General features: G+C 48.4%; 1 pseudogene; it reads left to right on the top strand.

The window, feature by feature from the left end:
• The window catches only part of LOC135213378 (uncharacterized), an 80,423-nt pseudogene that overhangs the window by 50,155 nt on the left and 12,834 nt on the right, over positions 1 to 17,434 (top strand).

Raw genomic sequence — 17,434 nt, 5'->3', positions numbered from 1 at the left:
AGCCTCCTCGCCCCATTCCAACTGGAGAGTGTGGCCTGGAGGGGGGTGGACCATAAGATCCAGCAGTGCTGTCGACCCTCATCCTTTATGAACTAGGTGCTGAGGGCGTGAATGCTCTCGGTCCATCACTTGTGATGTTTGTGTCTCCTGGTTGGAGGAGTAGTGGGAGGTGTACGAGAAGAGGAAGAAGCCTTGTTAGAGCCGCCAAGGTGTCGTTGGAAAGCTCTCCCTTGACACCTCTGGTGACCCGACACGTCGTCGTCTTTTCTCCTCCTTGTCAACTCCCGCGTATGGGCTCTCCTCCCCTTTGGGGTGGGATGTGTCCTCTCCCCCCCCCCTCCCTCCTCTTTGCTTGATTTGTGAGTGCAGAGGAAGGAGGGCGACACCCCGACCTGGAGTTGTACTTGGGGTCTTCTGTCAGCTTAGGGTGGGATCATTCCCCCTGTGAGCGAACAGGAACCCCCCCCTTAACTCGACTGTTGCTTCCTCAGGTGTGTCTGCCTCCGTGGGTGGAGATCTTCAGCAGGTGTGATGATCTCTGAGTCTTCTGGGCACTCCGAGTATTCAAGGGCTGATTCATCATCTGGCTGCAGCCCCGGTCACTCACAGGGTGGAGACGAGGACGACTATGACCGTCTCTCCACACCAGGTTATGCTGCTCCACCACGCCTGGTGTACACTCAGCACGTGACTACGGTCACCCCTTCGGCCGTGGTACAAGCTCCACAGACATATGTGCCCCGGAGGGAGATTGGTCCCTCTTCCCCCCAACTGGTTTTTGCTGTCCTCGCCCTGCCCCCTGACTACAAGTGCCCGAAGAGCTCCCCCTTGGATCGTCCTCCTTGTAGCTGTTGCCGTACCTGCTGCCTCCTGTTCCTGCCTGTGGAAGTGCTGCTGCTCCCGCATGTCCCCTCCGGACAGGTGGAGTTGGGCCCTGTTGCCACTGCAACTGCCCCAGCTCCATCGTGGATGGGGGACATGTCTGCTGTCCTGAGGAAGCTGGCAAAGAAGAAGAAGTCCAGGAAGAAGAGGAAGGTGTCATCGTCTTCTTCATCTTCATCTTGGTTGTCATCTTCTGCCGCCTCTTCCCCTTCATCTTCAAAGGCCCCCCAGCCGAGGAAGAAGAAGGTGGCCTCGCCCCCCACAGAAATCTCGCTCAGAGACGTCTAAGGCTCTGTCCCGCTCCGGGGGGACTGATGGGACTTCAGCTGGTCCTCCCGTTCCTCCGGGAATGGGGCCCGTCTCTCCTTCCTCAGGGAAGAAGAAGACGGGGACCGTGGCTCTGCTCCCGGCTCCAGAGGTTCCACCTCCGGACCAGGAACCATCTCAGCCGCTCGCTCGCAAGCGTCACCAAGTGTACGGTCACCTACCGGTGATTGGTGCAACAGGAAGCAGATGACTGAGCATGCCTCACCGTCAGGATCCAGGCACGGAGTGGAAGGTTGGTAAGGGTCGCTCAGGTGACTCTCGCCAGACTGGCGATCGCTCTCGCTGCGATCGTCCAGTTCCCAGGGTTGATGAGATGGTCCCACCAGACCGTCCACGTGTCGAGGCTGGGAAGAGGTTCCCCCGGTCACCAGGACCACCCTTGGCTGCTTATGGTACCGTGGCGCGTCGTGGGGACGGTGCTTACTCTCACCAGGTTACCGGACGCTACCAGTCACCCGACCGTCGCTCCCACAGGGACCAGACGGCTTGCACGACTGGTAGCAGCTCCCCTGACGCACGAGACCTACACTACCTTCCTCGGTCCAGTGCTTCTCCACATGGAGACCGCTGGTCCAGACCTGCAGCTCGATCACCACCGCAGGTTGGCGATTGCCTGCAGTCCTCCCTCGGCCTGCCAGTTCTGCTGGTAGGCAGAGCAGGAGTGTCAGGTCTTCCTCGCCTTCCCTTCAAACCTCCCCTTGGGCTACCACCGGGGAGTGAGGTGAACAGGATTGACCATGAGGAGTGTGCTCCTTACAGTCTGGCCACGAGGAGCCTATGATCCTGGGGCTTGGTCCTTGGACCAAGTAGATCGTACGCGCAAGTGTTTTGGAGGAGACCTTGAAGGGTCTGGTGAGGTTCTTCCTCCTGAAGGAAGAATGTCTCAGGAGGTGATCGGCCTGGATGGAACTGATGGTCCATCGCCTCAGGATGCGATCACCCCAGAAATACAGAAGTCCTTTGCATAGGTCATTGCATTGATTCGTCAGCACAACGACCTCGGGGAAGGATTGGTGAACCTAGAGCGACGGTGGGACTACCCCAGTCTTCCTTGGCCGACGGTGTGTTGGACCAGGTGAACGCTCTCGTCTCCGGACAGGAGGACTCACTCAGGTCCAGCAGGTCGGACAAGCTGCCTCCCCCTCCTCTGCCTTGTCAACAGCACTTCTACTTGCCTTCGGTAGACCCATTGCCGACCAAGCAGGTTGATCTGGAGATAGCTCGGCTAACTCCGGGAGTACCTCTTAATCACCTGCTGTCAGAGAACCTCTGGTTCTCACAGCAAGAGGCATCGAGCCTGAATCCACTGCCATGGCAGCTTTCCAGGCCGTCTCCTGGCTGGATCTGTGGTCCCTCATGGTATCCAGAGTCGCAGCCTCCTCGGGACCTTGTCGTTCCCGAGGAAGACTCGGGCCATTCGGGAGACTCTGCCAGTCTGGAGGTAGGGCCATCTCCTACTTCGCCCACCAGACAGCCAACCTGTGGGACAACCTGGTTCTGAGGAGACGGGACTCAGTCCTGACTCACGTAACCAGAGCGGCCGCTCCAGAGGTGACGTTGGGTCTATGCAACGGACCGTTGTTGGGTTCCTCTTCTCTCTTCCCCAGAGAGATGGTGGATGCTGCCTAGGAAAAGCAGAGATCTGAGGACAGTGACCACTTAGTACACCAGGCAGTTACAAAGACCTCTGGGCGGTCTCGTTCAACTGCGGCCAAGCCTCGGAGCTTCGCTACCGCTTCCTCTGCTCCTAAGACCTCAGCACTGCCGGGGCAGCACGAGGTAAGACCCAGCCTTCCTTCCTCTTTCGCTTCAAGAAGTGAGCGTCAGCCATCCTCTCAAGCCTCCTTCTCTCACGGGAAAGGGGCTAAGCGGAACGGGAAGAGAGGGAAATGCTAGGGACGGCGTTCCCCCTCATCTACTGACCGGAAGTGGGGGGGTGCCTATGGCGAGCCATTGGGTAACTTGGCACCACTACGGAGCCGAGACCTGGGTAGTGGATTTGTCCTTCGGGAGGGATACCTACTGGCCCTTCAAGTAGAGGCCACCCCTCACCTCACACCCGGTCCACCTTCAGACGTATGTCCCCAGGTTCTGCCAGGGACGTAGCACTGAAATAAGAAGTCAAGACCATGCTGAGCAAAGGAGCGGTGGAGATCGTGCGAGATCAGTCACCAGGTTTCTACAGCTGACTTTTCCTGGTGGAGAAGTCTACCGGGGGGCTGGAGACCGGTGATAGATCTCTCTCCCTTGAACCGTTTCGTTGCCAGACTTTGTTCACAATGGAAACAGCATGCTCAGTGCTCGATTCCATCAGGGAGAAAGATTTGTTCCTGCTTTCAGTGGACCTGAAAGATGCGTACAGGCAGTCCCCGGTTACGACGGGGGTTCCGTTCTTGAGACGCGTCGTAAGCCGAAAATCGCCGTAAGCCGGAACATCGTCAAAAACTCCTAAGAAAACCTTACTTAATGCTTTGGGTGCATTGAAAACTTTGTAAACTGCATTCTTATGGCATTTTTCATAAAAAAAACCCTTCAAATATTGATTATTTTGCATTTTTGGTGTCATATTTTCATCTGCCAGATGAGCGTTGTAGGCGTCGTAACCCTGGAACATGTGTCGTAACCCTGGAAATAATGTCTGATGAATATAATTCAAAAGCGTCGTAACCTCGGAACGTCGTAAGCCGAGACTGTTGTAACCCGGGGGAGGGGGGACTGCCTGTATATCCAAATTACTCATCCACCAGTCCTCAGGAAGTACCTCTGCTTTATCCTCATCCTCGATGGGACGGTGTACCAATTCAGGGCACTTTGTTTCGGTCTCTCAACCGCCCCACAGGTGTTCACACGAGTGTTCACTCTGGTGTCGGCTTGGGCCCACATTCGTCGGGATACGTCTGATGAGGTATCTTGACGATTGGCTGGTCCTGGTGAGCTCCCGCTCGTAGTTGCGACAGGACAGAGATCGACTCCTTGACTTATGCCGCAATCTGGGGATCGTGGTAAATGTCGAGAAGTCAGATTTCGAACAAGCAGAGGATAAAGTACCAGGGGATGCTGATTGATACAGTAGCAGCACGATTCTTCCCCACACACTCGCGGATCAGCAGGTTCAGGGAGGCAGCCAGACTGTAATGCATTACAGGAACAGTCAGCTCAACAGAGGCAAGTCATGATCGGTCACCTGTCGTCACCTGCGGTCTCTTCAGTGGAGACTAAAGGAGGGCTGGTCACAGGCACGGGATCCACAATCCTTCCTGGTTCCTCTCATGGAGGAAGTAAGGGAGGACCTGGCCTGGTGACTAGATGACAGGAACCTCTTAATAGGAGTGCACCTACACACTCCCCCTCCGGAGATGCTTCTGTTCTCAGACGCATCAACCGAGGGTTGGGGTGCACACTTGGAAGAGTTGCTGGTTGTAGGAGTGTGGAACCATCATGACAGGCACCTTCACATCAACTTCCTGGAATTCAAGGCTTCGTTTCTGGCACTCCAAGAGTTCCGGGAACGACTGATGGGACACTCAGTGGTATTGATGAGCAACAACACCACGGTAATGGCATACGTCAACAAACAGGGGGGCCTAGTGTCCCTCCTGTTGCACCAGTTGACAATGCAGGTGCATGAGTGGGCCTTAGCTCACTCGGTTGAGCTGTCAGCAAGATACATTCCAGGCAAGAGGAATGTAGTGGCAGACAAGCTCAGCCGCCAGAATCAGGTGATTGGGACCTGTGGGGGCGTCCAGTAGTGGATGTGTTCGCCACCCAGCCCAACAGAAAACTTCAGCTGCAGAGGATGCGTTCCAACACCCGTGGGACAACCTCATAGTCTACGCCTTTCCCCTGTTCTGCCTGATTTGCAAGGTGATCAGCAGGGTGCTGGTCACCAACAATCTTCGGATGATTCTGGTGGCACCCAAATGGCCTCAGGCCATTTGGTATCCGGACCTGCTGGCTCTTCTCTTGGAGGCTCACGAGAGATTCCCCCATGGCACAACCTGCTGTGTCAACTGCATGTAGAACGGTACCACCAGGCAGTTCATTCTCGTGTCTTCACGGCTGGCAGTTATCCACCATCTCTTGAGAGTGAGAGGCTTTTCTTGCCGAGCAGCAACAGAGATGGCTGATATCTCAGACAGTCCTCTGCAGCAGTATACTGGGAAAGTGGTCTGCCTTCTGTGGTAGCAGATTTCCTCATCTTTCTTCGCCGAGAGAAGCTCCTCTCTGTCTCTGCAGTCAAAGGGTACAGAGCCGCCCTGGCCCTAGTCCTTAAGCTGCAAGGAGTTGATATTTCCTCCTCCATGGAAATATCTCTCCTAATGAGGAGCTATGAGAGGTCTTGCCCACCCAGGGAACTCAGGCCCCCTCCGGGGTGGGTGGGATGTAACTCATCCTAAGGAGTTTGACTTGTAGACCCTACGACCCTCTGTAGGAGTCGTCAGACAGGGATCTGACCCTCAAGACCGTCTTTCTGCTGGCCCTGGCATCATTGAAGAGAGTAGGAGAACTTCATGGTCTTTGCTTCAATGTTAAACACGAGGGGATGGGGATTAGTTGCGCTCTAATTCATCCCGGATTTCGTAGCGAAGACTCAGAACCCTTCGGTCCCTGACGCCAGGTTTGAGTCCTTCACGATCCCCTCCCTAGAGGACTTCACTGGTAATGATACAGATGAGATGCGCTTTGTCCTGTGAGGGTGCTACGGTGCTATCAGCAGGGTGCTGGTCACCAACAATCTTCGGATGATTCTGGTGGCACCCAAATGGCCTCAGCCATTTGGTATCCGGACCTGCTGGCTCTTCTCTTGGAGGCTCACGAGAGATTCCCCCTCCCCATGGCAACAACCTGCTGTGTCAACTGCATGTAGAACGGTACCACCAGGCAGTTCATTCTCGTGTCTTCACGGCTGGCAGTTATCCACCATCTCTTGAGAGTGAGAGGCTTTTCTTGCCGAGCAGCAACAGAGATGGCTGATATCTCAGACAGTCCTCATGCAGCAGTATACTGGGGAAAGTGGTCTGCCTTCTGTGGTAGCAGATTTCCTCATCTTTCTTCGCCGAGAGAAGCTCCTCTCTGTCTCTGCAGTCAAAGGGTACAGAGCCGCCCTGGCCCTAGTCCTTAAGCTGCAAGGAGTTGATATTTCCTCCTCCATGGAAATATCTCTCCTAATGAGGAGCTATGAGAGGTCTTGCCCACCCAGGGAACTCAGGCCCCCGGGGTGGGATGTAACTCATCCTAAGGAGTTTGACTTGTAGACCCTACGACCCTCTGTAGGAGTCGTCAGACAGGGATCTGACCCTCAAGACCGTCTTTCTGCTGGCCCTGGCATCATTGAAGAGAGTAGGAGAACTTCATGGTCTTTGCTTCAATGTTAAACACTCGAGGGGATGGGGATTAGTTGCGCTCTAATTCATCCCGGATTTCGTAGCGAAGACTCAGAAAACCCTTCGGTCCCTGACGCCAGGTTTGAGTCCTTCACGATCCCCTCCCCTAGAGGACTTCACTGGTAATGATACAGATGAGATGCTGCTTTGTCCTGTGAAGGTGCTACGGTGCTATCTGAAGAAAACTTGACACCTCAGGCCTGAGTGTTGACGCCTCTTCGTTAGCACCTGGTGATCAAGAAAGAAGTGTCCAAGAACACTGTTTCTTTCTGGCTTCGTGAGGTAATCGGAAAGCGTACAACTTCGAGAGGCAGTGCCGACATCAGTACCTTTCCACCCGAGAGCCCACGAAGTTAGAGGTATTGGTTCTACCCTTGCATTCCGCAAGAACTTGATGGTTGCATAGGTGCTAAAGGTAGGGGTGTGGTCCAACCAGACCATCTTCTTCTACTTTTGGGATATTGCCCATAGGCCCTTGGTCACTTTTCCTTGGGACCAGTGGTGGCTGCTCAACAAGTTGTGTAGCTTACCCAGCTCCTTTACAGGACAAGGTTGCATCTCATCCTTGTGGTAATTGCATGAAGGGAGAGTGAATGAGAGTGTGACTGGCTTCTCTTCCTTCCTCCTTTCTTCTCTCTTCCTGCGGGCAGAGGATAGCGGTCGTCACATCCTGGAGAGGATGACGGTGTAGGTAAGCTATGTAACTGAGCTCCATTCTATCTCTTTAGTTAGGGATAGAAGCATTAATCCGTCCTTCCCTAAAAAGGGGGGAAGTGGACAGCAGTAAGAGACAAACCCAGTGCTATATATTTGGCCTCTTACATACGACTTAAGTTCTTGCTTGCTATTCATAAGAGGTACGGAAGTCTGTCCATTGGTCTTGCATTGATCTAACTCCAATCAGTTGGGACAGAGGCTAGGTTCAAAAACCCCCCCCCCCCCCCCTTGTTCTTATGACCAGGGAGGGAACCTTGGTTGGGCAAACACCAGTTTGTTTACAAGACTCAGATTCCTCCCACCAATCAGTGAGTCTTCCTTATGTAAGGGGCCGATGGTTTGTATAACATGTAGGAACTAATCAAAATTTTTGAAAGTAAATTGTATTTTTCCTAACTGTACAAACCTGAGGTCCTTTACATATAGGCCCACCTCATGACACCTCTCACTCTGTTCCTGGGCCTAAAGCAAAGCGGAATGTTTATATCCAGTCGGGCGGGACTCCCGACTAGCAGACAAGCAGTTACTGCCTGACTACCTTGTTATAGAATCTTACGACCGAGTTCCAGCTGGCACTCAAAGTAATTCCTTATGTAAAGACCTCAGGTTTGTATAGTTAGGAAAAATACAATTTACTTTCAAAAATTGGATATTGTAGATATTTTACAGTTTTAGCTAGTTGACTTGTATGATTAAACTTCATCATTAATTCCACTTCTTTTAGGGACGTGGAGGGATTATTATCAACGGTAAAACTCCTTCTGAAAAAAGGAACCTTAGCTCAAACTGACATAAGCAAGCTGCTGCTTTCTGATCCACTGTTTTTAAGTTTACCATTGACAGCCCTGTGGAAGTTCATCTGTGTTGGTGTTGTTTCTTTTGAGCAGATCTTGAAAAGGTAAGCCTCCTGTTGTGAATATGGGTGTTATTTTATTCATTTTTAAAAATATTTTGGCTGCTGATATAGAGGAGGAACAAGATTTGTTTCCATAAATTTTACTGTTGCCGTTTCTTTTTCTTAAAACTAGAGTTTCACATAAGTGACTTACCAAACAATTACATTAGCTGTACGCTTTCTTACCTGGCAGTCGAAAATTCAAATTCCTGGTGGCGGTAGCTGCGCTGCCATTGTTTGTGTAGGTGATACAGATCCCGCCCACTTTCGGGAATACCTGGTACTGCTGAGCTTTAGACTTCAGTTTGTTTTCTGCCGGCCACGGGGTAACACCGGTGGTTTGTTGTTGCAGTCAACTTTTGTCGCCATTGTGGATTTTTTCTTTTTGGTGATGTACAATTTCTTGGTTGGCTTTTTTGCTTCATCAGTTAGCTGCCTAGTTATTCTCAGTTTTAAACGAAGATGTCTGATACTAGTTCTTCTTCAGTTAGGTTTTGCAGCGATGGTTGCAAAACTAGATTAGCTAAACTATGTTACAATCCGCACTCCAAATGTGTTAAATGTAGGGGTCAGTGCTGTAGCAAGGAATTAACTTGTGATGAGTGCCGTAGTTTAGATGAACAAGGTTGGAAGACTTTTCAAACTCATTTGGATAAGATGGACAAAGATAGGAAAAGGAAAACAGCTCTTAGAGCGGGTAGTAAAACTAGAGTAGAGAGAACTCCCGTGCCTTTAGAGGCAAACAAACCGTCACTATCTTCTCCACTTTTATTGAATATTTCACCCATTGATAGTCCTCCAACTTTAGTACCAATTACTCCCAGACCAGGTATCCCATGTTTCGATCCCAACACCATTTCCTTGTTAGTGTCCAAGAGGGACAAGAAATTTTAGTTCTTGGCGAAATCTGTTATGGATTTGGGTATGTCGTTTCGTGCAAAAGTGACTACTACTTCCATTACCATGATGACCAGTTGATAGGACATCCCCTCATGTCCCTGCTATTTTCACCATTTTGCTTGCTCCTGCTCCTCCACACCATCTTGAAGAAGGTGAAGAAGTCAAAGAAGTCTAAGAAGAGAAGTAGGAAGGTACCATCATCATCATCTTTGTCTGCTGCCACCTCCTCCCCTCCTTCTTCAAAGCCACAAGCAGAGGAAGGAGGTAGCTTCTCCTGCCTGGAAGAAGTCCCACACTGGGTCTTCTGAAGGGGTCTCTCTCTCCCCGAGAAAGACACTGATCTCTTTCTGGCTCTCCTCGGTCTTCGGACTCAGGACTTGTGGGTGCGTGAACGTCCAAGGAAGTCTGGGCACCCACCACTTCTGCAGAGGGAACTTCTGCGGAACCTTCGTGTACTGCGGAACCTTTGAGTACGCAGACCTCCAAGGAGGTGAATGCTTAGGTTTCTGGGAAAACTCTAGTCACCTCAACCAGTTAAAACATGGAGTGGAGCTTCCACGTTTCTGGTTCAGGGCCGTGGAGAGAACGGTTGGGTTCAAGCATGCAGGTGCTTCCCTTACCACTACTTGCCCAAGTACGCGGCTAGGGTCCTGTGAAGGTGCTGCTGACTTAAGTGTTCGCTCACCTGGAGTTGCTATGAGGAGGTCCCCCTTATAGTCGTCTTCTCTACAGGAGGTTTCGGCCTCAAAGACAACTGGAGTACGTCGTGAGGACAGTCCAAGCTAATGCCTGAGAGTGTGTGACCGTTCTTCCCGGGTTAGCTTGCGTTTGTGTGAATGGGCTTGCTTACCTGTAGAGAGCCTTCGTGAGTGTTTTGTGTGAGCCTCTGCCCTCTTGGGACAGCCCTCCTCCCATGTTTTGCATTAGAGGAGGCTCTCTTAGACCTGTAAAGCCATTGTCACTGCGGTGTTGCCGATCGCTCTTGGCTTTCCCCTCCTGCCAGGACCGTCGTTTCTGATAAGACAGGTGAGGGTACTCACTCCCTCTCTCTTGTCCCCTCGACTTCCTGGCAGTATTCTGGGAATTGCGAGTTGGGTAGAAGGGTTCGCGAGTGCCTACCTTCCAAGTCTAACTCAGGCTTGGTCGGTTAAGGCGGGGGGGGGGGGGGGGGGGGGGGGGGAAGAACAACTCTTCCAACCTCTTCAGTGATATGAAAACAACTAGCATAACTCAACATCTATTTGGTTTATCTTAAACAATAACTCATGCACATCTCACACCAGGGGAGGGAGAAAGAAACCTCTCTCTCTCCTCCCCGCGATAAATGCGATAGGCTACTGGTAGCCTAACGATTTTACATGTACAATATGCTAATATTTTGCCGAGATAGGCACTAACACGCTCTTGAGAGCTGGGGGGGGGCGGGCTAGAATATAAACTAATCAACCTTTCTTTAAACCCCAGAGGACGTCATGAGCGTGTTAGGCCTCTCTCCGAACCAATTCTAACTCGGATGATCATTAAGCACGTAATATAAGATAAGTCTGATGACTGTATGCATAAAACATTTTTGATCTAAGTTAAAGTTAAAAGGGAAATAATGTGTACCAAAACTACACACGTTTTCTGGATGATGCCTCCCGAAACTGGGCGGGACACGCCGACGGCCCCCCCAATACATTTCTAAGGGGCCGAAGGCCAATTTGGGAGGCCCCACAACTATATAAGTTACGAAAACACAAATCGGAATTCTCAACTTAGAAGAAGGAGGAAGTTCTGCAGACGATATCGTTAATTGTACAGCAAATCTTGGGAGCTTAGAAAAATGTGTTCACTTTGTCACAGAGCTAAAAACAGGAATGCAGATGGCACGCAAGTCGGGTAGTAGTAGTAGTGAGAGCGAAGTAGGAGGAATAACCTTTGCAGCGGCTCTTGCCATGAGAGGGATTTTGGAAAGGAATCTTCTAATTGGCAGAAGACTGTGAATAGTGGCTTCCACTTGCCTTGTACGTTATACCCGACACCCTTTGGGTGCTCGCACGAGGGTAGTAACCTCAGCATACCGTGCTAGCTTTTTTCTCTGGTATATTTAGGATCTATTTATACAGGCGGTCCCCGGGTTATGACGGGGGTTCCGTTCTTGAGACACGTTGTAAGCCGAAAATCGCTGTAAGCTGGAACATCATCAAAAATCCTAAGAAAACCTTACTTTTAAAGCTTTGGGTGCATTGAAAACTATGTAAACTGCATTCTTATGGCATTTTTCATCAAAAAAACCTTCAAATATTGATTATTTTGCATTTTTGGTGCCATATTTCATCTGCCAAATGAGCGTTGTAGGCGTCGTAACCCTGGAACATGCGTCGTAACCCTGGAAATAACGTCTATTGACAAGTGTCGTAACCTCGGAATGTCGTAAGCCGACACCGTCGTAACCCGGGGACTGCCTGTACTTAGAAAAGGTGAGCTACCTTGGAAACTTTTCACCCAGGCTGACACAGGTCGAACACAGAAATAGATTTTTCCTTTGTCAAAATCCCTGATTGCATCCTACGCCAGCTCTATCATGAAGGCTTATAAGGCAAGCAAGGTTCTTGGATCCACCCGTTCATGTGCCTTAGTGGTCGAGCAGGACCAGGACTTTCTGGTGAGGTTCTCCCACCTGCAGGTAGAGTATCATGAGAGGACTGTGAATTGGACGGACTTGAGGGTCCTCTGCCCCAAGACACAGATTCTCCTGAGATTCAGAAGACCTTTCCAGGGATTGCCACATTGACCCATCAACACAATGATCTCGGGGAAGGGACCTTGGCTGTGTCCGTGACACCCTTCACGTCTCAAAACTCCCCTGAGGACTTAAGAAGGAATCCAGAACTTCTGTAGGCTTGCTTTGGTCCTCACTTGCCAAGGGATTTTTTTGGATTCTAGTTGAACTCTCTTGTCTTTCGGGAGGAGAGTTCCCTTCGATCCAATCGTTTGGCCAAGGTACTTCCCTTGCCTCTGCCTCACCAGAAGAAGTATTACGTGCCCTCGACGTCGCCATTGCCAATGAAACAGGTTGACCCAGACTTGGTTTACTTAGCTTCAGGTCTCTTCCTGCAGTATCTTGGGTAGACGACATAGTCTTCTCTTCACACAACAGGAAGCAGCAAGCCTGGAAGCCATTGCCATGGCAACCTTCCAGGCGGTCTCCTGGGTGGACCTGTGGTCTCACTGTCCATGATTGCAGCCTCTGGGGGTTGCCTTAACCTCATGGAAGGCTTAGCTTTCAGGAGTCTGTGCCTATCTGGTGGTATCGGTTATCTCCTACCTGGCCAACCAGATGGCAAAAACTTGTGGTCCAACTTTGATGCTGAAGAGGAGGGACTCTGTTTTAGCTCTTTGAAATGGATTGCTGCTGGGTTCTGCCTCTTGCTTCCCTCAAGAGGAGGTAGATGCTGTGGTGGACAAGCGTCATGTCAAGGATAAGACCAACCTGTTCATCATGTAGTGACAAAGGCATTTGGTGGGTTTGTGTGTCACTACGGCCTGGTCTTTCGGTCCAGCTAACAGTTCTCAGGCCAGTAAGAAGTCCCAGGTTTAAGGGGTGCTCAAGAATCACCCAGCCTTCTTCTGCCCCTGCCAAGAGGGGTGTGCATCCATGCCCCCTTTCATCTCCTTTCCAGTTCAGTAAAGGGAAGGGAGGCAAGGGAAAGAAGGGAGGAAAATGCTAGGGTCAGCATTCTTCTCCACAAGCTGCCATTGGTGTGGGGGCAGAGAGCCTGTCAAGACATTGGGCAACATGGAGCCGAGGCCTGGATAGTGGTTGTCCTTCAGGAGGGCTATCTATGTCTCTTCGAGTCACGACCACCCCTCACCGACACTCCAAACCAACTCCTGTCTTCCATAATTGGCTTGCCAAAGGATCTCACTCTCCAAAAGGAGATTACAGCGATGCTGAGAAAAAATGCTGTAGAAGTCATGACAGATTGGTCCCCATGCTTTTACAGCCGACTCTTTCTTTTGGAGAAAGAAACGGGGAGGGGTGGAGGCCAACTATTGATCTCTCTCCCTTGAACTGATTCGTTCGCCAGACTTTGTTCAATTTGGAAACGGCCTGTTCAGTGCTCATTTCCAACAGAGAGAATGAATTCATGCTTACAGTGGACTTGAAGGTTGCATATTTTTGAATACCCATTCATCCGTCCTCTGGCAAGTACTTCCGCTTTGCCCTAAAGGAGATGGTAATCCAGTTCAGGGCATTTTGTTTTGGGTTCTCGACTGCTCCCCAGATGTTCATGCAAGTGTTCACCAACGTGTCAGCTAGGGCCCATTCGCACAGGATATGTCTGTTGAGGTATCTCAATGCTTGGTTAGTCTTGGCGAGGTCTCATCAGCAGTTTTCCAAGATAAGGATCACCTTCTTGAGTTATGCTGTGACCCGACGTTATGGTAAATCACAATATTCTCGATTTCATACCTAAGCAGAGGATAAAGTACCTGGGCATGCTGATAGATATGGCAGCAGCAAGATTCTTCCCCTTGGACTCTTGTAATAGCAGGTTCAGGAAGGCAGCGCAATCATTGTAGGGGCTTTTCATATTTACATAATTGGGGCAGAATGGAGAGATTCGGAGGTTATTCATTGAACCTAAACCTTTACCCCAACCACCTAAGAACCTAAACCTTATTCCTTAATATTACAGCAGTCTGAGACTTTTAAGCAAAGCTGCTATATCTAACTTAAACTTACTTAACTTGCTTTTACCGCCTAAAGAACCTAAACCTAATTCCTAACCCTAAATCTATAGTGTTTTATCCCTAACTATCAGGAGAACCTTAATCTGATTAAATAATCATGATCTAATTCTTCAGTCTAATCTACAATCCTCCCACCTTAATAGTACTACATATCAAAAGAACCCCTTCTGATGCTAAAATTTTCCCAACTTTGTTCTTCCAGACTTCTTCAGATTGGAAATCGGCTTTCTCAGCATCTATCTTGTTTAGTTGTTTATATCCGTCTTCTTACTGGAGAGATTAATCAGTATTTTCTTTCTCTTTACCCTGCTGTCAAACTTTATTTGCGGCAAGTGTATCGAGATTAGCACCTTTAGTGTTATATATGGGAGAATGGGGAAAAGGGTGGTACTTATAAGTTATTTTTGCACTCTCCAATCTAGCAGCTTTGTTTCTGAACACTTTATTACTTCCTGTATTTTTAACTACTTTTCTGTCCTAGGTGATTTATTTTTTTCTATCAGGTTCGGTAGAAGAGGAGAAAGACAGTAACTGCAGGTAAAAAAAGAAAAAGTAAACATTGATGAAGACCACTTCACTTCAGACATTCTTAAAAAATCAAAACAGTTTCAAAGACACAGACTTCTCACAAACTCAACTTAAGTCTACCACATTCCCCCTAATTAAAATAAAGGAAATAGAATTTCCTTTTTTTTTTTCTCTCTCTCTCTTTCTCTCTTCAAAATCCCCTTCTTACCACCCATTCATATTTCAGAACTGGACCTTGAGTTTGGGTCATGGCTTCTCATTCACCACCTCTTCTTCACTGACCCCTACTGCAACCTCACTATATTCACACAGCCTTGGTTCATCTGCCTCAACCCCAGCAGCACCTGTTTTATCATCTCTTTTGTACTCTCACTTAACTGCTAGGCTTTGATTCAAGTTATCCAAAATTCTCCACTCTCACCCTGCTAACTCTTTTGCATTCGAACTCTCTCCCACACTCACTTTTTCAATACTTTTACTCAAAGGAAACTTACAAACACTGCACTTTTTGTCTTTATCACGACTTGGTGTTGTCCCAAATCTGTCCAAATCTTGCATATCCTTGCCCACATTCTTTGCACTCTCTGTGTTCACTCCTACCACATTCCTCTGAAATCCCTCAAAATCAATTTCACCCTCATTCATATTACCATCATACCCCTCGTAATTCATCACATATACACTTGGAGGCATGCCAGTGGTTTTATGTACAGACCCATTATACATTGCTACCACTCTTCCTAACAACAAATCCCATTCCTTCTCTCAGTCAATATTTGTAATATCTCACTCAGAGTCCTTATAGTTTGTCTCTGCATGTATATTGAGTTGTTACTACGTGCATGATACCACACGCTCTCAACATTAGCTCAAAAGGTTTTACCAACAAACTTTGGCCCATTATCACTCAGCATTCGTAATGGCTTCCTAACACATGCAGGCAACAAGACCATACAGACTACTCTTCCAATGTTTTCACTAGTCTTACCCTTCACTGCTGCACAACTTACAAACTTCCTCTTATAATCTACCATAATGACCATGGCTGCATCTCCTCTTACAGATACTGGCAAAGTTACACAATCAATTTCCACTGACTCAAATGGTTCTTTCATACTCAACTTCAAACTAGGTGGGCTAGCATACATTTTCTGATATTTTCCCTTCTGACATTCTTCACTCGTAACTGCCACATCCGTACAAATTTTCCTCAAATATGGTGAAAACATTTGCTTTTTCATAAACTTGATTAACTTAAACTTCCCCATATGTCCATATTTCTCATGGAGTAAAATGCACAGTCTTACTGTTCCACTCATTGAGAACATTGGAACGTACATCAACTCTCCCATCCTTTTTCTTGAAAATTACGCCGCTCCTTCATACAACACAAATCTCTCAGCAAACTGTATCCATGTACTTAACAACAAAGGCCATCTTCTTCCAGGTACTCCCTCTCTCATACACCTCTGTAACTCACTCACTATCAAACACTTCCGCTGCATCTCCTAAATATCTTCTGTTGTTAGCAATTCATTCTCACTCTTGTCCAACTCCACTATATCCTCCTCTTCACTCAGACTCCTATCAATCACTCCCACAAACCTGGCCTTATTTACTGTTTCATTTTGAATTTTCCCTATAATAACCTCATCTTTCAACAGAACTACCCAACACCTACGACCAGTCCATTCTTCCTCGAGAAATCCATCCCAGACAGGAAACTAGAGTACGGTATTTGGTCATCTCTCAGTACCACAAAACATGCTTCCACCTAAAAGTCTCCCAACCTCACTTCTTCCCATCCAACTGATCTTCCCGCTGTACCTCCTATTGACCCATTCACCACTCTCCTTTTAATGTTCCAATTCACTCTCTCAACATCCCTAATCACATGCGCATTCACTAATGATATTTGTGCTCCGTGTCAATCAAACCACAGTAGTCCTCCACTGAAATCCCTCCCGCAATCATTGTATATCCCGTCTTGCGTACACAGTGATACTCGTCTCTTCCGCCTACCGAACATCCTCCATTCACTTCCTTACTATCACCTTCCACTTCCAACAAATCTAGTATTCTCTCTTCAATGCTTCCTCCTCATATTTCTGTTGATAGCTCTTTTTCTCTACAACCCAGATTTAGTGTACCCCACTCAAACACTGCAAGTGCAATTTGTGTTCTCTCTCTTTCACTCCCTCATGTTGATACACTGGGTTTCTCACCTCCAATGTGTATGGACACAATCACCTTATACTATTTACTAATTGCCATCAAAATTTACTGAAAGTGGGGCTACTCCAGGAAACATCATAGTTCTCAGACTCCTTTGATACGTTCACTGTTATCCACATTTGACACTCACAAACATCCAGGCCTCTAGCAAACTTCTTCAGTTACCACCGACCTCAGTTCATTCACACTTCCAAGTACCTGTACCTTCAAACCTTCAGATACCAAATCCTTCAGTCCATACCGCACACTTCCAAACATCAAGTCACCACCTCCCTTACTTTCACGTGCTACTACCAATCTGTAAGGGACTTTATTGCTTGTCCTTTCATTTATTTGTAGGCCACCAGTGTATTGCAGTCTTTTTATATTTATTGTAGATTTGTAGATTCTCTGGATACTCTGGATTCTTGTAGTCTCAGGAGGCTTAGAAAGAGACAGTGCAGTTTTTCTTACTTCATTAACACAAACTAAATATTTACACAGCTTTACATACAAGTTTAGTTAGTTTTGAGGGTGGTACGACTGTTGTCGTCTGTTTGAGGCAAAGTGTTGTAATATCACGACGTGTCGATTTCAAGTCTTTCTTCCTCATGGCTGGTAAAGCGCATGACCTCACCTTCTGGTTGCTGTTTTTCTTCTCTCTCCGGTTCTCTGCTTGTCTGCTTCTGACGACATCTCTTCAAAGAAGTCTCCTCCTTCAGTAGTAGGCGGTCTTTTTCTGTTGCCGCCTTCTGGTCTTCCTCATTGGTGGGTGATTAATGATGACATCTATGGAACCACCCTTTTTGGGGGGTAGTTCATTGCAACACCTCCTTGTCACTGGAAG

The sequence above is a fragment of the Macrobrachium nipponense genome, chromosome 42, assembly GCF_015104395.2.
Source record: "Macrobrachium nipponense isolate FS-2020 chromosome 42, ASM1510439v2, whole genome shotgun sequence".
Lineage (NCBI taxonomy): Eukaryota > Metazoa > Arthropoda > Malacostraca > Decapoda > Palaemonidae > Macrobrachium > Macrobrachium nipponense.
The sequence above is the reverse complement of the archived record's forward strand: the minus strand, read 5'-3'. Positions and strand labels throughout refer to the sequence as shown.